This window comes from Vidua chalybeata, chromosome 5 (assembly GCF_026979565.1).
Source record: "Vidua chalybeata isolate OUT-0048 chromosome 5, bVidCha1 merged haplotype, whole genome shotgun sequence".
Lineage (NCBI taxonomy): Eukaryota > Metazoa > Chordata > Aves > Passeriformes > Viduidae > Vidua > Vidua chalybeata.
Genome location: NC_071534.1, coordinates 29630976 through 29649424, shown reverse-complemented (window position 1 = coordinate 29649424; position 18449 = coordinate 29630976). Strand labels below are relative to the sequence as shown.

General features: G+C 43.9%; 1 protein-coding gene and 1 long non-coding RNA gene across 2 annotated transcripts in view; one reads left to right on the top strand and one right to left on the bottom strand.

Moving 5' to 3' along the window:
• The window catches only part of ITPR2 (inositol 1,4,5-trisphosphate receptor type 2), a 244006-nt gene that overhangs the window by 134023 nt on the left and 91534 nt on the right, over positions 1-18449 (top strand). The window lies entirely within an intron of this gene.
• Positions 5320-8084, bottom strand: LOC128787804 (uncharacterized). Its single transcript, XR_008430857.1, has 4 exons — positions 7752-8084; positions 7135-7335; positions 6940-7031; positions 5320-5711 (listed from the first exon to the last, which is right to left on the bottom strand). It is a non-coding gene; the product is annotated as an uncharacterized LOC128787804 (long non-coding RNA).

Sequence of the window (18449 nt, the reverse complement as noted above, 5' to 3'; positions counted from 1 at the left end):
TCTAGCCAGGTGTTGTCAGCCACAGTGCTCAGAGCCTCGGGCCATCAGCCACTGTTGTGTTGTTATTGCTGCACATTTCTGGGGCTGTGACAGGCAGCATCAACCAGAATATTCTGAATTAGCATCTCTCATCTTTGGGGTACCCCTTTAACCTCCTATGATCTGCATTGTTCTGGACTGAAAGGACCACACTGCTGGACAGCCCCCAGAGATTCTGCTGTATTTTTGATCACACACATTTGTTGCTGATGCAAAAACCTGTGAGAACTGGTATATGAAAAGTGTGACTTATTTTTAAGGGGATATTTTTTTTTCTGTAAGTAACAGGCCCTAGAGATTTGCTCCAGCTTTGGACTGTCACCTGCTTGTGTCACCTTCAGAAGCCTGTTGAGCGCCACTGTGCTTGGGCCAGTTGTGAGGTGCCTACAGGTAATTCAGGAGAGAGCCTTCCTGACACCTTACAAAGTGCAGGTCCTGATCTAGTGAAAGGCAGGGGCAGTTTAATCTGCTGCAGGGGCAGTGAACACAGGCCTAACTGTATTGCAGGCATGATTTTGCCCTCTTAATATGCATAACTGTTAACTCGCCATGATGTAAATAAAGTATCTCCAGAGACCTGCAGGTACTTCTGTCTCAGGTGATAGTTCAGTGAGCAGTGGTGCTCACTACTGTCTGGTACTTACTCTTTTTTGTTTCAAAACCTTGGTTATTTTTCCTTTGTTTGTTTGCTCTTCAAGTCACAAACAAATCTAATGGCAGGATGCCCAGGCTGTAAAAACACATGGTTGTTAACACATTTCATCCAAAAGATTGTAGTCTCTCAGCAGCTCATATTTATCAAATTTTAAGATTAGGGTATGTTGTTATCCAGTTTTCTTTCAGAAATATTAAGCTCCAAATCCTGATTGATAAATTATTTTGGAACTTATATCATCTGCCCGTCTCACATACATCAACTCTCCTCTAAAGGAGCATCTGATGCAGTAAAATATTTTTTGTAGCTTAAACAAAACAGCATCAACCAAACCAATAAAACTGGAGTAGCTTGTTCCTTACTCTGAACTTCAAATGACCAATTTCTGCTCTGGAATTTGCCCTTTATACTATGGGACATAGGGGGTTTGCCCTTCTTTTTTCACATTAATTCCTTCCTATGGATGTAATCTTAAGAAGAGCAAAGCAGCAAGAAAATCTTAACTGCCTGCAAACTGTCTGACATCCTTCTCTATTGATACTGCTACTCATAAAAAACAAATAAGAGTGCAACAGAAGGGAGCTGTTTAATAAACGGAACTGTTAGAGCTCTGAGGATGATTCATATCACCTTACTCAGGTACAATATTCATGGAACTCATCAGGATCCTTTTTGTGAACAACAGCAACTAGATTTTCTTGTTTTGAATACAGGTGAAATGAATTTCACTAAAGACTTCAGTACATCTGGAAGTTAAATTCCATGCTCACTATAGCTCTTTGAATCAAATTTTACAGCATGAAGATATCAGGATCAAGGTTTTACCCCTGATTTGTTTTATTTCTATATTTTATATTATGAATAAAGCAGATTTTTAGGAATTTAGTGGAAGGTTCTAGCAGATCTTAGATTGGCAAGGGACTAGGTAAATGACTAAAGGTATGTTGTAAGTTAATATGTAAAATGAGTCAACAGTTTTATCATATGGTTTATGTCTCCAGGTGAGTGGAGTTTTGTGTGAAGATGGATTCATAAATATAAATATTTATTTTAGGTTATTTATTCCTATTCCTTCTCTTTTTCTTTTACCTCCATAGTGAAGTTACATTAGAAGATAAAGATTAGAATGTTAAATTGGTGTCTTAGCATATTGTTTTGTTTTTAATGGAGAAGATGGTCTTGTTTAGAATGATATGTGTTAATGCTCTCAGAGTTACTTAACAGGAATAAAAACATAATTCCTATGGCCACTGTAAATTTAGTGATTGGTGGTTGTTCAAAGTGCCCAGTTGACATCCCAAGGAGCCTTTGTGCTTATTTGCAGAGCAGGAGCAATTGCCAGGAGTACAACAGGGTTTTCCATACCCTGGGAGCAGCTACACTGAGGTGGAAAGGGAGTTCAGAGGAACATGTGAGAGAAACAAATTGCAGGCACCCTGAAGCTTGGGATGGTTGCGAGGTTTTTTGGGAGTTAGGAGAATAAAACTGCATAAACCTTTTTCCTGACTATGATTCTGGAAGATGTTTCTCCCCACACACTTCACACTCCCTTTTCAGAATTAATTCCTGTATGAAAAGGCCACATTTATAAGCAGTTTCAGTACCACTGCCAGGTAATGGTTATAATTCTTGCTGGGAAGCACAGAGAGTGCTGCAGTATCACAGAGACCACAGTGTGGCAACTGTGGACTTTTCAGAAACATCTCCTGTCTGTGGGAGCAGGTCAGCTGCTGCTGCTGCTGCACGGCTCAATTCCCACAGCAGTCAAATGTCTGCAGTAGTCGTGGAGGGGGCGAGAGAGAATGTCTCCTTTGGTTTTGAATTTCCTTGGAAGGGGAAAACTGTTCTTTTGTTTTCTGTGTGGTTTGGGGTATTTTTTGTTTGGTTTTTTGTTTTGTTTTGGGGTTTTTGTGCTGTTGTTGCTCTTGTTGTTGTTGACTATCACAAATTTGCTGCTGCTTTATTTAATATGTTTGAGCAACAACCCTGTTTGTACTTTGCAGTCGCACCAGAGATAGCAGTGAGCAGAATTCAATACCTTGTATTAAGGATGGCCAATGAATATTTATGATAGACCTAGGGAGCCAGTAATAAAAATGAAATCGGCATGATGCCACTAGATCCAAATCTTTGATCTCTGTTTTAAGAGAAAATACAATAAAGCAGGGGATAATGGACTCATTATAATGGAATGGTTAGTTATGGTTACTTAGGGCAGCATGAATAGGTGGCATTACATAAACTGCTCTAGTCCAAGATTTACGATGCAGAAATGTATTTCAGGCACTGAGTTTCTATAGAAAATATCAGTTTATGATATTGTTCTGGTTTAGTCAGTCCAAACACAAAGAATTAAAGATACATCCCTTTCAGACAGCAGGATGGGGCGTGCTCTTGCCTTACTAGGGACAGCAAAAGCACTAAGAACCAGCAAGGCCCTTCTCCTCGACCTTTTTCTGTGTCTGCTCCTTATCCATCACCCTGTGAGCAGGTAGAGGGAGGGCTGGGCATTGCACAGCAGGGTGGAAATTAGATTCCACTCCCTGCCCAGGCCATCTTACCAGATACCAGGTATTGGGGGACTCTTGGGGTCATCAGGAGAGAGGGGACAGCTGCCAGTTTGGCATCACCAGGAGCACACAGGGGTGGTGGCTGGAGATGTGTGCCACAGCTGGAAGCACCCACCTCCACCAGGAGCAGGGAGAATCTCCTGCAGAGTGCTGAGACAGCTCCTGGGAAGCCTAATGAAGGAGCTGGTATTTGACAGGGACAGGGAGCAGGAGTGAGTGAGCTATTTTTCTTTTTAATGGTTGCAATTACTTGCTTAACACCCCTGCCACACCAAGCAAGACGCAGAGGAGGGCTGATTCCAGGCTGTGGATGAAAGCTGATCCTGAGGTTTCTGTCTAGCCAGGGAGGAGGAGGAAATGGAAACTCACTGTTTTCTGATTCATTTCAAACTGATGTAATTTCTAAGGGACTTCATCACTAATGACATCTGGCAAGGGATTAGTCTGTAATGTGGCCCATCTCTCTCTTTTCAAGAAAAAGAAAATATATGCTATATTGAACTTTGGAAAACAGCTATTAAGCAACCCCAGTAACTGCTTCTGATAGGATTTTTTTTTTTTTTTTGGTCTGATGAGGATTTTACCCAACATGTTTGGCCTTGGAGGAGTGCCTGGATGGTATTGCCAGCTGGAATTGTCAGAGCTACTTTGTCTTCTGTCCCAGGAAAACAGAAGCCTGGCAGGCAGTCACTCTCGCTCTTCTTTCATATCCCTGCTTAGTCAGAGTTGCCAGCCCCAAGCACTGAAAACCCTGAGTCAGGCCACAAACAAATCACGAGTTTTGGCTTGAAAATCATGAGATTTTTTTAATTACAAATAGTTTATTTGGGATTTCTCTGAGTCTTTAGAGTGTTCTTCCAATTCTACAGTACAAATCCCAGAGTTTGAAGTATGCTTTGTTGAATTACGCATGTGTTTATTTACTGAAATAAAAGCCAGGTTCATTTATGGTTACCTGGTGTTTGCAGTTTATGGGGAAAAGACCAGAGAATATTTGGAGCTCCCATGAGGGGATCCTTTCTACTGCCAGGGGTGCCAGCAAGAGGCACTGCTGGCCCTCAGCTGGGGCACAGGGAAATGTGCTCCGCAGGGTGGGACCAGTGGTGGTAGTCCAGGTACAGAGCTGTCACTGGGGGCTGGGGACAGGGCCTTGTCACTCTGAAAATTCCTTTTGGCAGACTTGTCCAGAACAATTTGTCCCCAATTACTGAGCAGTTACACCAGCAAAGTCTCCTTATATTCCTTTTTCCTGCAAGCTTTTTACCCTTCCCCCCCACTTATTTTTTCTACTGCTTTTCTCCCCTTTCTTGCAAAAAACTTGATTTTTTGACTCCTTAGCTGTCTACAGTAGCATTTGTGCCCCATTAGCCCTCCATCCAGTAGGGCTGGATACCAGTCTGCCTGTCTCTGCTGCAAAAGAAATTTACATAACCTTGACTCTCAGGTCTTTCAGTTTTAAGACTCCTTACTGCTTCCAGAGGAACAAGCAGCTTCCCTTGAACCCGGTGTTTTCTCAGCTGTGACCAGTTAGAGGTTCCCAGCTCTAAGGTTCCTCCCAGGCTGCTCTACTGGGTGCAGTTCAGCATTTTAATAAACCAAACTCTTCTAAATATACAAATATTTTACTGTGGCTCTCTAAAAATGAAAATCTTTGCATTTAAACAAATGCTGGAAGCCCTGCACATAGTTGGGAAGTTCTGCTTTTACAGTTTTTTCGAAGGGGCTAAAAAATGTTCATGGAGAACACACTGTGCAGCCTGAGTATTCTTAATTTTGCAAGGAGACCCACATTAACTAGGTTGCTTTTGTGAAGCAGAGGATGTTAACAGTAATTCACTGCTAGCAATAAAGTGGGGGCTAGTCAGTAAATTCACCCAGGATGGAACAGAGGATTGTTCCGGTTATATGTCAGAGTCTTTATTAAATTTGCCCTGGTTGTTGCTGGCACTTTGTTGTAGTCATGATAATTCTCACAATAAAACCAACTATAAGGACTTCGAAAGGGCTGTTTGGAAGTTGAATAATTTCTTTTTTTTCCTTCATATTTAAGTACTCTTACAGCAAATAACATCATGCCTGGGAAAACCTCAGGTTTTATTGTTTGAGTTTGGATTTTGGTTCTGTGTGGATAAATGTTTTCCTGAAGAAAAAAACCCAAACAACCCAAAACATCAATCAGAGCAGCAAGTTTAGGAGATTACTTGGGGTTGGTGTGCGCTTAGACAGAAATGAGTAATTTGTACTGCAGAAATCTGCGCAAAGTGGTACCTATTTGTGCCCGTGCAGGGCATCAGGTGAGAGCAGTGCTGGCTGTGTGCAGGCACAGGGCTGGGAGGTGGCAGCTGAACTGGCTCCTCCTGGAGTTCCACCTGATGCTGAGCCAGGCTGCTGAGAAGGGTTTGCTGTCCCCACTGTGGTCTGCAGGGAGCCACTTGACTTAGATGAAGCTGTTTATATAAAGAGATTATTTCCATACATGCAATACTGAAAGAGCTTGTTTTAACTCAGTAGCAAATTCTAGCACACTGGGTACTCTAAATGCAGGTCTTTTACTTCCCTTTTTAAAGAAAAAAAAAAAAAAGGTAAAAAAACCCCAAGAAGTCAGCTATTTGATATATGCTTTAATTCATCATTTACTTAACCTATTTTTTAAACTATAAACAATTTGAAACAATTCCTTTGTCTCTTTAAGCTATCGCTCTCTCCTATTTTTGCACATACTTTTTCCTTTATTTTTTCCCTGATTTTTAGGTGAAGAAAGACTTTATTTGGGAGCAGGAAAGGAAATGTTGCTGGAATAATGTTTTCTTTTGATCTGCCCCACAGTTTATGCCTTCTGTGTCTTAAGTTCAGCACTTTGATCACTATCTGTCTGTTTTGCTGCTAAGCGCTATGCAGTGTGATTTTACTACTGAGCCAGCTGGGGCTCTGCTCCCTGCAAGAACCATGAGGTAGTAAAAGAGTTTTCTCAAGCCTCTTCTGCATGATTCTCAGCTCTTAATTTTGCAGCTGAAAAGTGGTTGCTTTCTTGCTTGCCCCTGCCAATGCTGTGCCTGGCCAGCTCCATCTTCCAGCAGGGGCCTCCAGAGCCACAGGAGGTGGCAAAGCAGCACCAGGCAGTTGCAGCCCTGCACAAAGGGGCTCTTTCACACACGTTCTTGCAAGGAAAGCACATGTGCAGCTAAAACAAGTTCCACTGCCCATCTGACTTGAGCAACAGCGACCCTGGGGAAGCTGGGTTTTGCTGGTTGTGGTTTTTTTTTTTTTGTTTGGTTGGTGTTTTGTTTTTTTTTGGGTTTTTTTTTGGTTTTTTTTTTTTTCTGTTTGTTTGTTTGTTGTGGGGTTTTTTGGGTTTTTGTTTTGGTTTTTTTGTTTTTTTTTTTTTTTTCCTTCCCCTGAGATATTGCCCTAATGCTTGTTTCTGACTCAGCGAACGCCCAAAGCTTTGGTAATTCTAGATTTTTTTGTGGTGAGGATGGTTGCTGAAGGACAAGGGAAGGGAACTGAGGTTCCCCCTGACAGGCTGCTCGAGCACAGCGCTGCCTCTTGCCCTGAGCTTGCTGCACAGGGAGGTACCACCACCGTGGGCACGTGGCAGTGCAGCACAGGGTACTTTTTAAGTAGCACAAGCTCACTCCCGTTTTGGGCTCCTCTCCAGGGGACTGAGTGACTCACCTTGAGAGAAGGTCTCTCTGAAAGTGGAAGCAGGACTTTGCCTATGACAGTGCAGAACCTCGCTGGTTGGCAGGGCACCCATCTTCTCCTCCCTAAATCAAGGAGTATGCTCCTGGGCTTTGCGAATCAAAGATTTGTTGGGGGGAAAAATGGCATGAAGTCTTAAAAAAAAAAAAATTATTAAGCTTGGCTTACTGTGTAAATTCTTGTTCTGAAGTTGGCTTCTATTGGAGAAAAACATGCTTTTAGAAATTTGCTGCAATGTTGGCATACACGAAAGGAGCCACTTCCTGAGTTGTACGGACTCCAGAGACTCTTCCTGCTGTGTAGGCCAACTTGATTTGCAATGCCTGTTCTCCTGAAGGAGGATTTCTGGGTCAAGGTGGCTCCAAAAATCTGCAACCCAAGGGGACGATCCAACAAAAGACAAAGCAGAAGACCTTGTATGGCACACCCTCCCCGTGCCTGTGGCACACAGGTGGGTGTGTACCCAGTGTGGGTGGGGAGGCTACCAGTTTCCAAGGCAGCCAGATGGGTGTTGGTTAGGAGATCTGGGGCATGTGTTAACCCCGCACTCCTGTGATCTGTGGCTGTCATTCCCGTGGAAATGTTTACATCCATCATACGTATGGGGATGCAAACCTGCAGACGGTGACACTGGGAGGGACCCCCTTGCCTGGAGGGCATGTGGCTTTAACACGGGGAGGAGCATGTTTTATCCCCAGCAGCCAATATATATCCATTATCAAATACCACCTGCCTTGTTTGCAGAAAATCCCTCCAGATGACACTGGAGGCATTTCAAAACCCACCTGGACGCGTTCCTTTGTCACCAAGGCAGGGGGGTTGGACGGGACGACCTCCGGAGGTCCCTTCCAGCCCTAACAATCTTGGGATTGTGTGAGTAATCAGCGTGGTGACAGGAGACGCCGGTCCCCAGCCCTCCCCACAGGTGCCAGGAGGTTGATTTGGGTGAGAGCCCCGGCAACAGGAGGGGCAGAGCGGTGCCTCAGGGCCGCACCCCGGGCCAGCGCGCTGTGCGGAGGGATGCGAGCGAGCCCAAGGCGCCAGCTTCCACCTTTCCTGTTGGCCCCCACGCTGTAATCGCCTTTGCCCGGCAGCGATTTAATGAGCTGTTTGGGCATGTGACCGCGGCGCATGTGAACGGGGCCTCCGGGGGAGGCGCGGGCGCTGTTATGTAATGGGCGCAGTGTCTGGCTCCGTGCAGCGGCGGGGCGCGCGGCCCGAGCCAGCGGGGACCGCGGCAATGGCTCCCGAGCTTCCTGCGGGGCTGCGATTGCACGGAGCCGGCATCGCCTGCGCCGCCCCGGGGGAGCCGCCGATCGCGTATTATGTAACGCGGCGGCAGCGGCGCCGGGGGACAAACGGAGCCCCCGCTCCTTCCCCTCTGCCACAAGAGCACGGAACGTGGCTTTATTTATTAAATAAACCCGCCCCTCTTCCGCTTTGCCGCCGCCTCGACAAGGGGTTCCGCAGGCAGCAGGGGTGCCTCCCCGTGTTGGAGGATGCGGGATTAGGCAGAGGATGCTGGAGTGCAGGCACTGAGGTTTGGGCCTGCAGGTGGCCTGTGAGGAGGTCCCATAAATTATTTTGTGTGTGACTCCCCGGTGGCATTGCATAGGGGGTGCCTGTGTGAAGCTACAGATGTTCTTGCCACCAACCTCTCGCCTTTTATCTACTTCTCTGCAAAAAAACCCCAAGGTCCTGTGACTGTGGGGATGAAAAAAGAAAACCCACCAAATGTGTAGCATCTCGGGCAGCTTTAAATTTCAGTAACAATTTTTATTGATAACCAGCTGAGGAGCAAATTGACATAACAGAGCTGACAGAAAAGTGCTTCCCCCATCCCCACCCAGCTGCATTCACCATTTCTCCAAAGTACCATTTGAAATCCCATCCTTCCTCCTCTGAAGGAAGCTAATGTTCATTGTCTTGCCCTTGAAAAGAACAATAATGCTGCCCAGGAGCTGTGAAGTAACCAAACCCTCTGAAATGTTGAGCCGCATTAAATCTCCCTTACTTTCTAAGGGCCAGAATATACTGCTTACAGGCAGTCTGATTGCATGGGAGTCAAAACATTTTCCTCTTAAACATTTCCCCTGCCACCACTACAGTAAGAAAATAGCTGTTTATAAAGCTGTGCTTGCAACAAACTCCTGTGCTGTTTGATAAGATCAGGTGTACTGCTTGTCCCTCTGGGGAATATTCAAGAAATAATATCACTTCATATTATGCAGCTTCTGTTATCCTGTATTTATTGTATTTCTGAGAGGAAGTTACTGTTGGAGTTGTTTTTGTATTAATAAGCATCACAAAATGGTGTTTTGTTTTGGTGGGTATAAGGTTTTTGTCTTCCCTTCTGTTGCTTTTCCTCTGTTCTTTCAGTCGACCTCTCTATATACAGCAGACCCATGTTTAAATATACATTGTTATGTATAGTTACATAACTCTGTCTTGCAAGTGCTGAAAAATGATCCCTGGCTTTATCTTCTGAGTATTTTTTAAAAGTAACAGGTTTTGTGTATAATCTGGCACAGACAAAAGACAGAGGGAGGCATGCTGCTACTACACAAGGATAGTTTTCCACAAATCAGAACAAAAATAATAGAAATGATACCCCAACAAATATCATATGCTGTGCTTCTGCTAGCAATTGAGTCTTAAAACCAAAGAGTATAAATGTGTTTGCTACCAAGTGGATAGTGAGTTGATTTAATGAGTTGGTGATGCAGTTGGTGACTGCTCATTATCATCAGAGAATTTAACTTGCTGCAGCAGCTCAGAAAATAAATGAGTACAGCTCAGACTGGACCGTGTTGTGAGCGAAATGAGAACTTCTCCTCTCTGCAGCTTTAGCAGTCTTTGGTTTTTCCTGCTTTGTATCAGTCATGCTGAGCTGTGTTTCAGGTCCTTTAACCATCCATTGCTGATCCTTCCAAGGGTGGGTATGGAAGTGGTGCCAGACCCTGCCTCTCATGAGCTGAGGGAGTGCCCAGACAGGTAAACAGATTCAGAGATCTTGACAGCTGGAGATTAACAACAGACCTTCTCTCAGAATAAAGGGCCATTCTTCTCCCAAGGTGTGGAGAGGGAATATTAGGACTCTGGTTATCATCTAACAGACATTACAGGAGATAAAGGAGCTCCGAAGGTGTGGAAAGCTCTGACTACAGCTTGAGCAGGTCAGGTTACTTATGAACCAAAGCATGCCAGGATTCCTGCTGGACTCTGCCAGTGCTGAAAGTGTTCCACTGGTTGAATGGAATCACCTTATTCAGGTACCACTTATGGTAAGAAAACAGCAAAACTCTTCCCATTCGGTAGCCTACATTTTATGGGACTTCATTCCTTAAATACCAATGTGCCCTCAGAGCTGTGGGTTACTAGATACTGTGGGAGCACAGCACATAAATAATGGCATTTGTTTTATTTTGGAGTTGTTAGAAAATCAGTGTCCCCATAGGGTATAAATAGAGTAGAAGAGGGTTTGTGTGTTTGCACTTCAAGACAAAAGTTCTTTATCCTTAAAATATACAGTTACAGAGAAAACTGTATATTAAAAAAAAAAACTGATTATTTTTTTCCCTCCTTGGTGCAGAGTTTTAGAATCTGGTTCTGATTGCTCAGGCTTTGCTGCTATCACCTGGAACTCAGAGGTCTATGCAGTGAAACTTTAAAACTGTGTTGAGTTTTGGAAATGTTCACCTGTTAAAAAAAAAAAAAGCCAGCCTACAGAGAGTTTTAAAAATAGCGTAAGTCCTCCTGGAATTCAATTACAGATGCCTACCAGCTGCTTCCCCTGCCCAGGACCTGCATTTCTAGTTTCTCTGTTCCTCTGGATGTTCCTTGCAGGGGAATAGCCCGTGTGACATGACTGATGAACAGAGAGATTGGAGAGAGAGGTGCTGGGGTATGGTCCCCTGCCATTCTCCCATCCCACCTGCTGCTTGGGCTGTCCTTTCATAGTCACAATTTGAGCTGTGCGATTGTTGTACAATGTGAATGCCGGCTGTGCGGCCACTGCTGGGACTGGCACTTTATTCTCGTGCTATGTGCAATGACTTTTTCAAAAGCTTTTTATTTAGCCCCTGTAGCACTGTGTCTTACAAAAAAAAAAAAAAAAGAATCTTGTCTTCTTAAATCTGTATTCTCTCTGAGTTCACAGGCACACATTATGTCCCCCATTTGCTAAAACACTGAAGTGTAGACCCTGAGCTAAACTGCAGGCTTCATTTCCCCTGGAAATATATGCAGATTGTAATAGATTTGCCCATAAGTGCCCATGCTGGATTCTCCCATAATATGGACCTTGCCCTTAAGGAATTGTTTCCAGACTTGTGGTGTAGGATCAAAATAAAAATTTAAAAAAAAAAAAAAAAGGCAAAACACCAAAACTCTGCTTACTTATTAAATTACATGGACTGTCTTTTGTTGAGTATCGTCTTTTTTTTTTTGGTCTGGTTGCAGATGATTCAGCTGTCCAGTTGCAGGAGAACATTTTCCAGCAACGTAGTTTGGATGTAATCCTCTTTCTGGTATTGTCCTGTTTTCCCCCCCATAGGCTTTCTGTGTGTGCCCATCTGTGTGTGGCAGTGGCAGGAGCTTTCCACCCAGTCTGGCTGTCTGCAGGATCTCACTGGTTCTGTGCTGCCTTGCTCTCTTGGGTATGGTTTGACTCTTTGGGAAGACTATGGTTTGAGGGTTTGTGGCAGAAATTCATTTACTAATTCATAGGGGAGGGAAGTGGGGGAGGAGAGGAGAGGGAAGGGAAATAATTCTTTGGTACAGAACAACAGTCCTCCAAGGATGTAGTTACAGTATTTCTCGTTAAAGTACAATGTGTTTGTTTTCAAATTGTGTAGAAAATGCAGTGATTCTGTGGCTTAGGCTGTTGCCTGCTTGGCACACAGCTATGCTGCAGATACAGCTGTTCTGAGCTGAGCAGTCCCTGCTTGATGTCTGGTCCCACTGATTTCACGAGACAATTTTTAGTCACAGGTCTTCACATAATATGACATGGCTGCCTGAGAGCTGGAGACATGAACGCCTTGTTTGATTTGAGATTTCTCAGTGATTTTTAATTTTGGTGCAGGGATCCCAGCAGAACTGATTTTAATTAACAACCTGATCCATAGCTCTTAGATTTAATGATGGGATGTGTCTGCTTACAGTGTGCAGTTCTTCCCTGCCTTAGGGATCTCTAGGCTGGCTCCAAATTAACCCATTTCATGAATTAGTTTCACCAGCAGAATTTTGCAGCTTCCCTTTCTGGTGCTGTCTTGTTTTGTTTTCTGAGGTTCCTCTCCAGAGTGATGTATGGATGCACCCACAGCCTCTTAAGAACTGAGGTCAGATTTGGTGTTAAAATCAAGCAGTTCTTTGCTGTTTGATATGTAGATGGATTTTTTCATCCTAAGATTTTAAGTTAGGTTAAAGGTCAATGCTTCCAACTTTTATTTTTAAAGGAGGTTGATACCTGTGTGATGTAAGTGATGAAGCTGATGTCTGAGAAGCAGAAGTGCGCACAGCAAGGCACTGGAGCTGACAGATTTCAAAGGGGTGTAGCTGTTTGTGTAAGCCACTAGCTTGGATGGTTTGATGTAATGCTGTTTCCAGACACTGTGGGGATTACATGTGCCAGTGCTGGGTGTTGCCAGACAGTAACCACAGCAATTCACCCTCAACATAATTACCACCTACAGCAAGGCTAGCAGCTTTTAAATGAGGAGGAGTGGGATTCTTTATCTAGGAAAACACTAAGGACTCCACGTATTTCTGTAAATCCTTCATTTCTGTAAATTTATTCATTAGAAGAGCAAGGAATAGTGACAAACATCAGCCAACACTGTGCATAATGAAGTATTTGTTTAAATCTCCCTTTGATATTAAGCTGTAGCACAGGCAGAATCCAGAAAAATCAGATGGCTTTTTCTTGCAGCTCATAGAGCATTAGCAGTCGTTTTGGACATGCAGCACAGCACTGTTACATGGGAGGCTTTAATGTGCATTTTGAGTCCTTTGTTTCCCTTTCTCTGGATACTAAAATTAATAATATTGTACGTATAGCTCTAGCTACTTACCGGCCTCTTTTGGCTAGCTGATTGCTTAAAATACACAGCAACATTGTTAGAGGGGAAAATGCCAAGTTAAAAATTCATATTTAATTCTTTACTTCATTTTCTTACCTACTTTACTAATTCATCTCATTAATAGATTAAGAAACAAGTTGTCTTGCAACTTAAGAGGTTGTGTGTGGATGTGGGATGATTGTATCCTTCATGGAGTACAGACATGAAAAAAAAAGATGCTTGGGATTTGGTTGTTTTGCTGTGCTGGTAGGAATAACAGATCAGGGGAATGTAAGGTGGCTTCCTTGGCACCTGATCCAAATCCCATTAAAGCCAGTAAAAAGATTTCTAATGTTATTAGAGCCATGATGGAATCACTCCAGCTGCACTTTCCTTGTTCCCTTGCTGCTAGTATTGCCTGTTCAGAGTTCCTAGTGGGATCAGTCATAACAAGCACCCTTGCCCTCTGGGAAACTGGCATTTACTGGTTTAAAGGTTTCCCAGTCATTGCACCTGCTCCTGACCATTACAAAACTCTTGTAGCTATAGTAGAAATGCTGATGGGGAGAGCTGCAGGGAGACCTGAGCACACACAGTGCTCTTGAACCAGCCAAGTAGGCCCTTGGTGCTATTATTTAAAATCTGCCTATCTGGTTTGCAGATAGAATCAATTACTTTGCCATTTATGTGATCTGCATTATTCCTTCTTGTAACTATGGGCACAAAACCTGATATTGAAAACATGGCGTCCTGTGGTACGGGTCTAGGGTTTCAGCCATTTTGATTTGTGCCATGAAGGCTGAAAAATGGTTCTGTGCTGGCGAAAACTCAGGGTGCCTTCAGTGCAAAATTAATTACAGTGTAGGGGGATGCACCCACTGCTAAAAATATTTGACAGAGTGTGGAAGGAGTCCAGTTTGCTCTGTTAGGTATGTCTGTAAAATGCTGGAGGGGGTACCTGCTGTTTGCTTATGAAACGTTGCAGGTATGCACATCTGTGCTCAACTGAGTCTCACAAGCTGACTGCCCCTCTCTGCATCCCACACCAGCTCCAACTTCTTGATTTCTCCTTAGCCTGTAACTTGCAGCTCTCCCAGCACGATGTTCTCCTGTCCTGACTCATGGAAGGGTTTGGCCATCACAGCTTTGCAATAAGTACATCTATAATCTTGTTGTTGAAGCCTCTTAATTAATGTCGTAAGAGCCAGCTATGAGCACTGCTTTTGGTTCGTGTGAGCTCCTGGCTGTGGAATACTTGAAATGATCATAAATCTCCTTGAGATGGATTTTTCATTCCCTGAAACATAACCCCAGCCCCACTTGCACCTGAACTTCTTTTGTGTGTAATTTAATACCAGAAGCAGGAGAAAGCATCTCAAGTGATTTCCTGTGAACCTTTGCTTGAGGTGAAGGAGGAGACAGATGCATTCACTGCCTAAAAAATGGTTGGCTGTTGGATCAATAGATCAGATAGCTTGGTAGGCTCTTTTGCCACTATTAGAATGGTAAGAAGCAGATTTTCTTTTCTCATTGAGACTGTCTGTGTGACAGGTGCAGTGGTAGTTAGGCCAAGAGATGGGCTTGCATTTGTAAAGCTAAAAAATCTCTGGCCTCTCTCGAGGCTGAGGGCATTCAGTAGGCACACAGCTCACTGCCCAGCAGGCACAGTCAGCATCTCCCCACAAAGATTCTGTGCTCTTGGAAGGATAATACCTTGTAATATCTCATGTGAAAGCTCTGTCCTTCAATGCAATCAGTGTGAGTGATACCATAAACCCTGTGGTAGTATATACAGAGTAACTTGTGCTGTTAAAGGAAAAATTTAAAATAATTGTAGTTTTTTTGACTCTGACTGCATTTCCTTCTGCCTGTGCTGGCTCAAGTTTGGAGTCCTAATTTAGGTAAAACTTCAGGCAGGAGGACAAGATTCTGAGGCAAACTGCCTAATTGCAGGTCCCATTATCATCAGTGCTATCCAAAGACAGTAGCATCTTTCTGGAGCAGACTGTAAATTAAGGCCTGCAAGATCTGGCCATGTCCCCTCAATCCTACTTTTGTCTTTTGCCTTAGGATAGAAGATTTATATTTGCATGTCACAAAGCAGATCATAACGGTTATCTCCGAGCTCATTGTTATTTTGCAGTGTTTTTATGAGGCTAGCAGCCTAATGCTGCAAAGTTGTTTGTAATGTTAAGCTTCTACACCTAAAGCAGTGAGGTATCCATGGTAACTGTCTTGCCTGTACACAGTCCCTCGGCAGCCTTTTCACACAGGTCAGAGCACGCACATTCCCAGAAACTGACTCAATTTAGTCTGCCTTAAGCGTCAGGTAATTTTAAAAAGACACTGGCTCTGACTTTTTTTTTTTTTTTTTTTTTTTGGTAATAGAATTTGGTTTTAATTAGCCATTCGAGCATTCTGCTAATGAAAACAAAATAAAACACCTTTGCCACTGTAAATATGTCTGTTGCTCAGACCTATTAAAATTAAACCCGAGTCTTGTGCTAAATTGTTAAGGGCTTTGCAGCAGGCAAATTCCAAATTAAAGTTTCTACTTAACACTGCAGAAACATCCTGCTGTGAGGTTTACAATATGTCGTGGTTTGACATGGAAGTGAATTTTTTCCAGGAAGTTGGGTCAAACCAATCAGTGGTCAGGTTTGGATATTGGCACCTGGAGTGACCACTGAAAGTATGGACACGCCTCTGAGAACACAGGGGGTTAAAAGCAAGAACTCCCAGGGGAACTGTCTCCTTTGGTTCCGGTCGTCAGAGAGTGCAGACTCTCCCCTGCCCAGCCTCGGGCTGGGTGGGGGAGGGGAAGCCACGCGGCCTTGTCCAGGTAGGCCGAGGGGGCTGAAGGTCTGGAACCCAGCCAGCTCCTGTGGACGGAAGGGTGGAGAGAAGCGGAGATGCCTTTGTTCCCCCGCCACAGAGGGAAAGTGACAGAGAGCCTGGCAGCACCTGGAAATTTGCTGGCAGAGGAGAAGGAGAAAGGAGGGGGGGGTGATGCCCAGCGTGGGAGACGGAACGCTGGACCGAGATATCAGCTGTCCAGGGAGTCTGAACTTTTAACCCTTTCCAGGAAATGAGGGCTTTGTAAAATATTACTCCTCCTTGATTTGTAGTGGAAGAGAGACAGTCCGGGACCTGACATGTTAGAAGAAGAAATATTTAGGTGGGAGGAGATGATGAAGTAGCTTTTGGCTGGACTTTTCTTGTTAGCCATGGACTGAACCAAAATCTCCTGCAATAGAGACTGCATTTTAGGGGGATGCAGTGGTGACCCAAGGAGACCTGTTTCAGCTTCAAACAGCACAGGAATGGCGAGAACTGAAGAAAGCTGAGGAGGGAATGATGATACCCTCTGTCTTCAGGAAGAAGATGATTCCTGTTCTTGGACCCTTGGCCCCAGGGGAAAATGGAGGGGACGGTAGTCCCAAGATGAGAAGCTGAACTGTTGTATCCTTGGGTCCGTGGCAAAGCATCCTTAAAGGAGCCCTATGAGCAGTCTGTCCATGCACGGTGGTGAGAGCACTGTGACATGGAATGGAGAGTGTCACACTGGCAGATTTTCTCCAGGCGGTTGCCATGTGTGACAGGGAAACACAGGAGGTGGCAACTGTGTTTCCTGGGGGGTCTGTGGTGCAAGAGAGACTTCTCTCTCCCATGATAGTTTGAGTATTGATTATCTGAAGGGTGGTAATTTGATCAGGAATCCCGGGTGATGTTTCATGGTGGGTGTTTTAGGAATTGGGAGGAGGAGGGGTGTTTTAAAAGGTCTTCATCCTGGATTTAGTTTATGTGTTTTCTGTAGTAGTAGTAGTTTAATAAAGTTTTTTTTTCCTTTTGTTTTTAAGCTTGGGCCTGCTCTGCTCTGTTCTGCTCTGCTCTGTTCCTGATAACATCTCACAGCATTTATTTAGGGAAGGTGCATTTTCATGGGGGCGCTGGCATTGCACCAGTGTCAAACCATGACACAATAGCATTTATTTCATCTAGGTCCTCTGTCAGTACTTGGTATACTCAGTTTCCTTTGACTTCTCTTGTAGTTGAGTCCAAGATTAGACTCCAAAAATTATCCTACTTCCTTCCCCATCTCCTTATTGATTTGCAGAATACATGTTCATTAAGATGAGTTTCTGTTCTTGTCTGTAATGATTTTTTGGAGGTACTTATCTGCATATACCAAAGCCTGAGGAAAATTCTCTGCAGAACCAGCTGCCATGCTTGGAACTTTTTCATCTGTCAGCTTGCTCCCATCTTAAAAGTTTTCCTGTCTAATTTTTTTTTATATTATTTTGCTTCATCTTGGTTTGTTCTGTCAGTTCCAATGCTTTTGTTATAGTGAATCATCAGGTGTGTTTCTGCTGGGAGTTTTGCTTGGTGACTCAAGTGTGGAGGAGAAGGAAAAGGCTCAACTTTTAACCAGATCTTCCTTCCCAAATGCTCACTTGCCCTTTCCCAGTGTCCTCCAGAGCTGCTTTGTTAAACAAGAGGCAGGATTGCCAGAGTAACTGAGGGGCAAAAGCTACAAATCAAGTGTCACATGGATTATAATGTGTCCTTGGAACAGCCAGGGGATAGGGAGGAAAAAGGCAAATTCAGAGGGGACAAGGAGGAAGAATAAAGATAGAGGACAGGAAAGCAGGAGAGACAAAATCCAGATCCTCTCCTGGTCTCCTGCATCATTCCTTCTGCATTATATAAATCTGTCAAGCTTTTGGCTGAGGCTTAGCAGCTCATGGTGCCACAGTTAGAATACTAATGCTTGCTTCTACTTACGAAGAGGTTTAGGCCAGAGAGGGACATTAAATATGTAGGTGGAGGCATTAGGTGACATTCAGTCCTTTTTGCAGTCAAAAAGCCATTTCATCATCAAGTGGACCCACAGGGAGACAGAAAGGCACTAATATGTATAGGAAACCAATTTGTGTAACAAAGCCTTTGCAAAGTGGTAATTAATTAACAGAACTAAATAATGGTGATGTTCTGGTCAGTTATTTAGGGTTAAATGAGGGATCTGGTGTTCATAGGCTGTCATCACAGCTGAGAAGGCTGATGCTGTGGCTGTCTGCCATGCAGAGACATTCTTTAGTGCCTTAGAGGATAAGGTACTTTGGACTTTGTTAGTACAAACCAAGAGTCTTCTGTGGGAGTGAGAGGGAGAATTTGGAGTCACCTGGCTGAGCAAGTGAGTGTGTGTCCCCAGGTCCACACCAGTAGAATGTCTCACTGAGGAAGGCAGCCTGGAGCTTCTCTCTAAGAAGCTGCCTTTTGTTCAAAAGCTGAAGTGTTTCTACCATTGTTTTTTGTATAAACCAGTAGTATTTTGCTAAGGATATTTATCAAATAGATGAAATGCAGATCTTTTTCACGTTAGGATTTTGGTAACATGTTTTCTTGCTACGGCAGTTGTGC